Source organism: Rhinopithecus bieti, unplaced genomic scaffold, assembly GCF_001698545.2.
Source record: "Rhinopithecus bieti isolate Rb0 unplaced genomic scaffold, ASM169854v2 scaffold_35307, whole genome shotgun sequence".
Lineage (NCBI taxonomy): Eukaryota > Metazoa > Chordata > Mammalia > Primates > Cercopithecidae > Rhinopithecus > Rhinopithecus bieti.
The window spans coordinates 679,858-688,134 of NW_016814940.1; the positions used below are offsets into that span (position 1 = coordinate 679,858).

The window sequence follows — 8,277 nt, forward strand, 5'->3', positions numbered from 1 at the left end:
AAAACTTCCAGCACTTGGAGCTTTTAGACAGCAACAGTGATCAGACTCACAGTACATTTCTGCTATCATATATGCATCTTATCTTTTCTTTCACATTTCTTTATATTCCTCACAGTGCCCATGAAAAAAAGAATGTGAAATACACATCTGTTGCTTGATTTAGTGATTTTTATTTTTGAGCACCATGTTCTTTGAAAGGCTGACACTCCTTTCTCCGACTTGCTTAATGTGTTGAAATAAATATGGCTCCCCGCCCTCTAAGCATAAAGCTTCATTTAAATGTTATTACAATTTTTAAAATCTAATGGGCACTGGTTGTGTCATTCTTTTTCATTACTAATATAAATTAGATGGTAAATGATTCACAGGGATATTTTCCTAAATCACATGCCATTTAAGATTCCCATTAAATTCTCTTGGTAGAATACATGGCCTGAAATGAAGACAAATAATAGATTTTTTTAAAAAACTGAAATTATAAGGAAGAAGAAGAAGAAAGAAGAGGAGGAAGTGGAAGAGGAGGACAAAGAAGAGGAGGAGGAGGAAATTACTTCTTTACAGCTTTTAACAAAATTAAAAGCTTGAGCTTGTCGGCGAAATAGTCTCCAAATGGAGGGTGGCTCCTCTGGCTTGGACAGTCTTGGTCTATACACTGAGGACAGTGGTTTCCTCTCATAATGAGATGCTCGTTCTTCAATTTGCTTCAGTTTTTCTTCCCATTTTCTGTTCATTGGTTCAGAAGTACGGAGAGAATAAATCCTATCCCATGTAATATTTCTATCAATTACTACTAAAACAAACAACAAACAAAAAGGCCATTAATTTCTTTATTTAGAATATATTTTGTTTGATAAAGTTTCAAAACTCACTTCCTGACACTTATTTCCTTGTTTATTCTTTGCATGAAGTTTTACCACAGACCGAGAGCAAGGATGGTTATCAGAAATTCTTAGATCCTGGTTCTTCCTCTAATGGTATTATGACCTTGGACAGGTTAATGAAGCTCCCTGAATCTTATTTAATCAACTGAAAAATAGGAATCAATATTATCTTGAGTACTTTATATACTTACCTTGAAGATAAAGGTCATAAGACACAAGCAAATGATCTCTAAATTACAAAGCCTCATGTAAATATATGTGTTTTTTGTATCATTATGGTTTTTACTATAACCATTTTACTGTATCACATGCTATGACCTTGTCCACCATTCTTGTGCTATTATTTCTCAGGGTAGAATTCATTTCTAGATACCAATGTACAGCTTTTAGTTCCCTTTTCCTTTGTTTCTGTCCATGTCTCCTCTTCTGTCTCAATACAACTTTTAGTTGGGAATATGAATGGGAATTACAATATTGGCTAGTTTTGGATGTCTATAGTAATGGATGATTTTTCTTTCTATATAATACTTCCATGTCAACCATACCAGAGTAAGGATGCCAGGCAATAATTTTCCAATTTGGGATTATAATTCATTTACAAAAGAAAAAGAATAGGTTTTAGAAGAAGAGTGGGAAAACTTTCACTCTAGATTAAAAACAGCCAAATCAGCCACAAACCCCTTGCCACAAACTCCTTGCACCTAAACTCACTCTCATACTGACCCTCAGCTTGGCCATATGACTTGTTTTGGGCCAACATCACACTGACAAAAGTGAAGCAAGCAGAGGTTTAATGAGTGCCTTTGCAGCAGACTTGGTTATCCTAAAACCCTGCCCTGAGATTGCCATGCCATAACTCTAGCCTCATAGAGGATGAAAGTCCACATGGAAAAGAACCAAGGAATTGCAGCCAACAGCCAGCATAAGCAGTCAGATACGTGAGTTGGGCCATTCCAGACATCCAGCCATCATCTGAATTCAATGCATTAGTAAGCCTGAGTCCCACAGAGACCTACCAAACTGCCCAGCCAACCCACAGAGCTATAAGAAAAAATAAATTTGGTTGTTTTGTCTTTTTTAAGCCAGTAAGTTTGGGGCTGGCTTTGACATAGAAACAGGTAATTAATAGAGTTCCTCTCTTCATTAATATCAACTTTGCCATAATTTACCTATGTGGAAAACAGATATATTAGGGCTTAAGTGAAATAATATGTACTAAATCATTTAACAGAACACGTTTGTGCTTATTGAGTTGATAAACATCATCTTGAATTTTAGCAGAAAACTTAGCAGCAACACAAACTCATTGGCAAATGAGTATTTCCTGGAAGGAAAACCAGAATCTCCCTAAAAGATTAAGAGAGGGGGCCAGGCGCGGTGGCTCACGCCTGTAATCCCAGCACTTTGGAGGCTGAGCCGGGTGGATCATCAGGTCAGGAGTTTGAGACCAGCCTTGCCAACATGGTGAAACTCCATCTCTACTAAAAATACAAAAATCAGCTGGGCATGGTGGTAGGCACCTGTAATCCCAGCTACTTGGGAGGCTGAGGCAAGAGAATAGTTTGAACCAGGAGCAGAGGTGCCAGTGAGCTGAGATCGCACCACTGCACTCCAGCCTGGGTGACAGGGCAAGAATCCATCTCAAAAAAAAAAGATTAAGAGAGGGTAGGACGGGCGCGGTGGTTCATGCCTGTAATCCCAGCACTTTGGGAGGCAGAGGCAGGCGGATTACCTGAGGTCAGGAGTTCGAGACCAGCCTGACCAATATGGTGAAACCCCGTCTCTACTAAAAATACAAAAATTATCCAGGCGTGGTGGCGGGCTCCTGTAGTCCCAAATACTTGGGAGGCTGAAACAGGAAAATTGCTTGAACCCAGGAGGCAGAGATTGCAGTGAGCTGAAATTATGACACTGCACTCTAGCCTGGGCAACACAGCAAGACTCCATCTCAAAAGAAAAGAAAAGAAAAAGGGCAGGGGTAGAACATCATGACCTTGTTAGAAAAAAACAAAGGCATATTATCCACAGATTTCAAATCTGACATCAATCATAACAGACCTAAGAAAGATTATTCTCTCAGAGTTCTACCTAATTCACATAAAAATTATAAACTAGGAAACAGAAATGTAATTCTAAAGGTACTAACATAAATTTCACAACAGGTATGCTTAGGAAAAATATCAATTCAACTGGATTGAGGAGATGAAGCAATTTTTGTAAAACTGCTTTGGCCGGGCGCGGTGGCACACCTGTAATCCCAGCACTTTGGGAGGCCAAGACAGGCAGATCACAAGGTCAAGAGATCGAGACCATCCTGGCTAACACGTAAAACCCTGTCTCTAATAAAAATACAAAAAAAATTAGCCAGGCATGGTGGCGGATGCCTGTAGTCCCAGCTACTCAGGAAGCTGAGGCAGGGGAATGGCGTGAACTCAGGAGGCGGAGCTTGCAGTGAGCCGAGATAGCGCCACTGCACTCCAGCCTGGGTGGACAGAGTGAGACTCTGTCTCAAAAAAAAAAAAAAAAAAAAAAAACTGCTTTAACTTGTCAATACAAAGTGATATTGCTCCTTATTGCTAGATTCTGAGTATTCAGTTACTTTGATCTGCTTCACATACAGCTAAAAATCTGCTACCCTTAGATAAACCTAATTGAGAAACTGACTTTCTATTATGAAATTTAACTTTTAACAAAGTCCATTGATTATTAGTGAAGAAAATAAACACAGAATGTAATCACATCTGAATTTAGCTAGTATCTAACCGATAACTGACTACAAATGACTATGTGGATGTTCATACTTAGTGACACTGAAATTTTATCATGAAAAATTGTTTGATTTTGTACAAATCTTGGTGGGACTATAGCAGGATGAGCGGCAGACAAAACTCCTCAGACACCGAGTTAAAGAAGGAAGGGGTTTATTCGGCCGGGGACATCGGCAAGACTTTTGTCTTAAGAGCCGAGCTCCCCAAGTGAGCAATTTCTGTTCCTTTTAAGGGCTCACAACTCTAAAGGGGTGCGTGTGAGAGGGTCATGATCGATTGAGGAAGCAGGGGGTACGTGACTGGGGGCTGCATGCACTGGTAATCAGATAAGAACAAAACAAGATAGGGATTTTCGCAGTGCTTTTCTATGCAATGTCTGTGATCTATAGATAACAGAACCAATGAGGTCGGGGTGGATCTTTAACTACCAGGCCCAGGGTGCGGCGCCGGGCTGCCTGCCTGTGGATTTCATTTCTGCCTTTTAGTTTTTACTTCTTCTTTCTTAGGAGGCAGAAATTGGGCATAAGACAATATGAGGGGTGGTCTCCTCCCTTAGGACCATGGGAGTATGTCATACATGAACATCATGAAGTCACAATGAAAAAACAGCTTAAGACTCACTGAACTGGGGAAACGATGAGCGTCAACAAAAGAAGAATGAGAAGTTCAGTACATATCGTGCCCCCTTCATGTCTGCACAGTTTGAAAATTTTAACAGCTGGGGTGAGCATCAGAAGACATCTGGGGCTTGGTCTAGCCCAGCAGGAGGGTTGAATTACAAAAAGCCAAGGAAATGGAGAACAGGAAGGCATCTGGCATTCTGGTTTGGGACTATCACATTCCTCATCCCTCCCCTCTGGGGGAATATGTCACCATATTAGAAATGCTTTTAATTCCTGGTGGTGAAAGAGTGTTGTCTTTCTTTTACATAATTGTGTATCAAAGCTCCTTTCCACTCCGGGACTGTAACGATTTTTGGTAATAGTTTCCAAGTTCCAAAGGAAAACATTTATTGTATTTTAAAAGACTGGGCTCTGCCAGGGCGGGTGCAGTGGCTCACGCCTGTAATCCCAGCACTTTGGGAGGCGCAGGCAGGCGGATCACAAGGTCAGGAGCTCGAGACCAGCCTGGCCAACATGGTGAAACCCCATCTCTACTAAAAAAATAATAATAAAATAAAAGATTGGGCTCAGAGAGTTTCCATTATTTACTTCTTAGCATTGCACAGAATGTTTGTTTAACCATGTTTGATTATTTAAGCAGGGTTGATACCGATCTTTCAACCGAAGATGGCTGAGCTAGAAAAAAGGCTATGTTAGTCCTTTTCGAGTAACTACAGTGGGAGAAGAGGCAGCAGGGATGGAAGGGGAGAGATGACGCAGACCTAAGTAGCCCCAGCTTCCCTGTGTTTATGTCCAGACTTGCCCAGCTGTGACACTTGATGGCACGGATCCCAGGAGCAGCTGAAGGAGGGGACACATGCTTCATATTTACTGGTTTCTGGGGGGGGACCTGAAGCCAGCCTGGTCATGGTTCTTCCTAGCCTAGTTCTCTCAGTTTCCTTCTTTATCTCTCTTCCTCCCTCCCTCCCTCCCTCTCTTCCTTCCCTTCCCTTCTTTCCTTCTTTCCTTCCTCCCTCCCTTTTTTCTTTTCTTTTCTTTTTTTCTCATCACTGGTCAATTCCTATTCCCCAACTCCAACTTCTCCCTCTACCCTGAGATTAGATTCATCAGTATTTTGTGTTTTCTGTCAATACTCTAGTTCTACGATTTGGTAATATCCCGGTATTTGACAATATTTTCTTAATATAATCCCTTTTCTAGCCTCTTGGAATGCATTTGCACTATTTCTCCCACTGCTAAAGTATTTATTATAAAGTATGTGATCAAAAAGCACTTACAAAAATATTATTATATAAGTTCACTTTCTGGATGAAGAACACCTTAAGAAATTAAGTATAAGTGACTGGATTTTCTTTTTTTCTCCTGCTTCAGTCACTTTGCCATTCTACGCTTCAGCAAAAGTAACTCATATTTAAATCTCCCCAAATCCTCTTGTAAGGAGCAAGAAAACACACAGTGATATGTTGTGCTTTTTTTTTTTTCCAGTTCCTCCTTTCTATCCTCCCCACAGGATCTCCCATCCAAACAGCGTACCTCTGCCAGACCAATCACCCTTAAAACCATTTTCATCACTTTTCACAGGGATAATGATTCATAGCAACATTCAGCTCACACAGGTAAACTAATGTCATGAAGTCTAAACTCCCCTCCAGAATCTGGCCCTAAATCATTTACCTATTTCATTTCTTACTCTTCCACCATCTCACCAAATGAATTGATAATGACCTCTTTCTCCTGAGCCACTCCAGAAACCTCCCCCAACCCGGCACACATTTCTCTTACCTGGAATGCCCCACGTTGCCCTTCCCGAATTCTTGCCCTTCCAGGCCCAGATCAAGTTCTGTCACCTCTGGGATACCCCTGTAAAGAGAAAATTATTGGCTTCAGTCAGAAGCCACTGCCTCCAGCCTACTGTTTTGCTACAATTAAAATGTTTTACTGGGCACAGTGGCTCACGCCTGTAATCCCAGCACTTTGGGAGGCCGAGGTGGGTGGATCACCTGAGGTCAGGAGTTCAAGATCAGCCTGGCCAACATGGTAAAACCCCATCTCTACTAAAAATACAAAAATTAGCTGGGCCTAGTGGTAGGCACTTGTAATCCCCAGCTACTTGGGAGGCTGAGGCAGGAAAATCATGTGAACCTGGGAGGCAAAGGTTGTAGTGAGCCAAGACTGCACCACTGCACTCCAGCCTGGGCAACAAGGGTGAAACTCTGTCTCAAAAATAAAAGTTCGTAGACTAAGTAAATTAGTATGATTTACAGGAATCCAGAAAACTGCTGCTGATGCTTGCTCATTTTAGCAAGAAAGTTGAGCACAGGAAGGGGTTTGGGTATCACAATGGGATAAGGACTAGTTCAACCACACTAGTCCCCTCTTTGCAAATTACTGCTCTGCAGAGCCACTGTTAGGGTTGGGGGTGGGTCCTATTTCTCAGTTTTATTGAGGCAGAAAAAGGACTGTCAAACATTGTGTTCACTCAATTCGGGAGGGATAAAGAAAGGCCTAAGTCGTATTTGTGGGATCTGAGTTTAACTCCTGTGACTCTTTTTTCAGCAAAAGCAAACTACTTAACACTTTTTTTTTTGAGATGGAGTCTTGCTCCATCACCCAGGCTAGAGTGCAGTGGCACAATCTTGACTCACTGCAACCTCTGCCTCCCGGGTTCAAGCGATTCTCCTGCCTCAGCCTCCCAAATAACTGGGATTACAGGCGCCCGCCACTGCACCCGGCTAATTTTTTATTTTTTTTATTTTATTTTTTGTTTTTACTAGAGACGGGGTTTCATCATCTTGGCCAGGCTGGTCTCAAACTCCTGACCTCATGATCCACCTGCCTCGGCTTCCCAAAGTCCTGGGATTACAGGCATGAACCACCTCGCCTGGTCTTAACCTCTTTAAATTGTAATTCCTACCCTGAGGGATTGTTGAAAGGATGAAACAAACAAATGTATTATGAAAATGTAAAAGCATGCAATAAACTCTCAGCAAGTGGTAACGATACATAAAAACTAAGTATATTTCTGTGCAGAATACAGTCCCTGTAGTCGAATAGGCGCAAGTGTTAGAAATAGGCTCTGCCATGGGGTCCCTGATCTGACTTCTGAATGTCAAGAACCTTTTGAAATCTGATGCAGAATGTCGTGCTCACGTGTTGGAGAATTCTTCTGCGAAAACGATTCACACAGTTTGCTTCAGGGTCTAAAATGAGTTCATGACCCAAAATAGGAAGGGGATCAGTAGGGCAGTGTATAGCACACCCTTGACGTAACTACTAATAACTCCATCTCAGGAAAAGACCCCATTTTATATTTCACAGGGCATTTGCCAACAAGGATACTACACTTTAATAAACAAATAAAAAACTAGTCCTCATCCAACCAGGTAAGGACACAAACAAGCACCCTCTTCCACTGTCAGTTCTCACCCAGGACTCTGCCTTCGGCAGCTCCAGTCTTCATCGACGCTGTCTTTGCTGAAGGACCTCTCAGGCCCAAACCAGGCTTCTTTTTCTCTTCTTCACTCCCTCTGGATTGGTCGTTCCTCTCTTTGTCCTATCTCTTTTTTTCCTCATGATGTTAAATGCTACTTTGTTTGCTGTGGGATGCTTAACTTGTAACATTTATATACGGATTAAGTACACTACTAGGTACGGTTTGCAGTACTGACGCGCGGAGTGGCTTGAGCCTGTGTGTCCAGCATGCGTGGACCTGCTTATTACTAGCCTGGCACCCTGGTGACAGGAGGTTAAGGCTTTTGATTTAGGGAGAGGGACCTGGGGGTAACCCAAGGAAAGGCCTCAGGTCACCGGAGGGGAGACGGAAATTACCGGTGGGCGTCCCGGCCCGCTCCTCTTCTTCTCAGAGCTCACACTGGGCAGCAGGCCTGGCCTTGTCTCCCTTCGAGGTACCCGTTGGTCCTGGCGCGGTTTCCAAGTCTTCCTCAATTTACCTCCAGAATCCCGCGCTGGGAGCGGAAGCCCGCGGACTCTCAGGAAGACCTTGCT

At 42.4% G+C, this 8,277-nt stretch overlaps 1 protein-coding gene across 1 annotated transcript in view; it reads right to left on the reverse strand.

Annotated features, from left to right (window-relative positions):
• Positions 1 to 7,786, reverse strand: part of PRIMPOL (primase and DNA directed polymerase) — a 42,257-nt gene extending 34,471 nt beyond the window's left edge. The window contains 3 exon segments of the mRNA XM_017852648.1: positions 552 to 723; positions 6,055 to 6,132; positions 7,699 to 7,786. The gene's annotated coding sequence lies outside the window, so the exon portion shown is untranslated.
• Between the last annotated feature and the right edge of the window lie 491 nt (positions 7,787 to 8,277).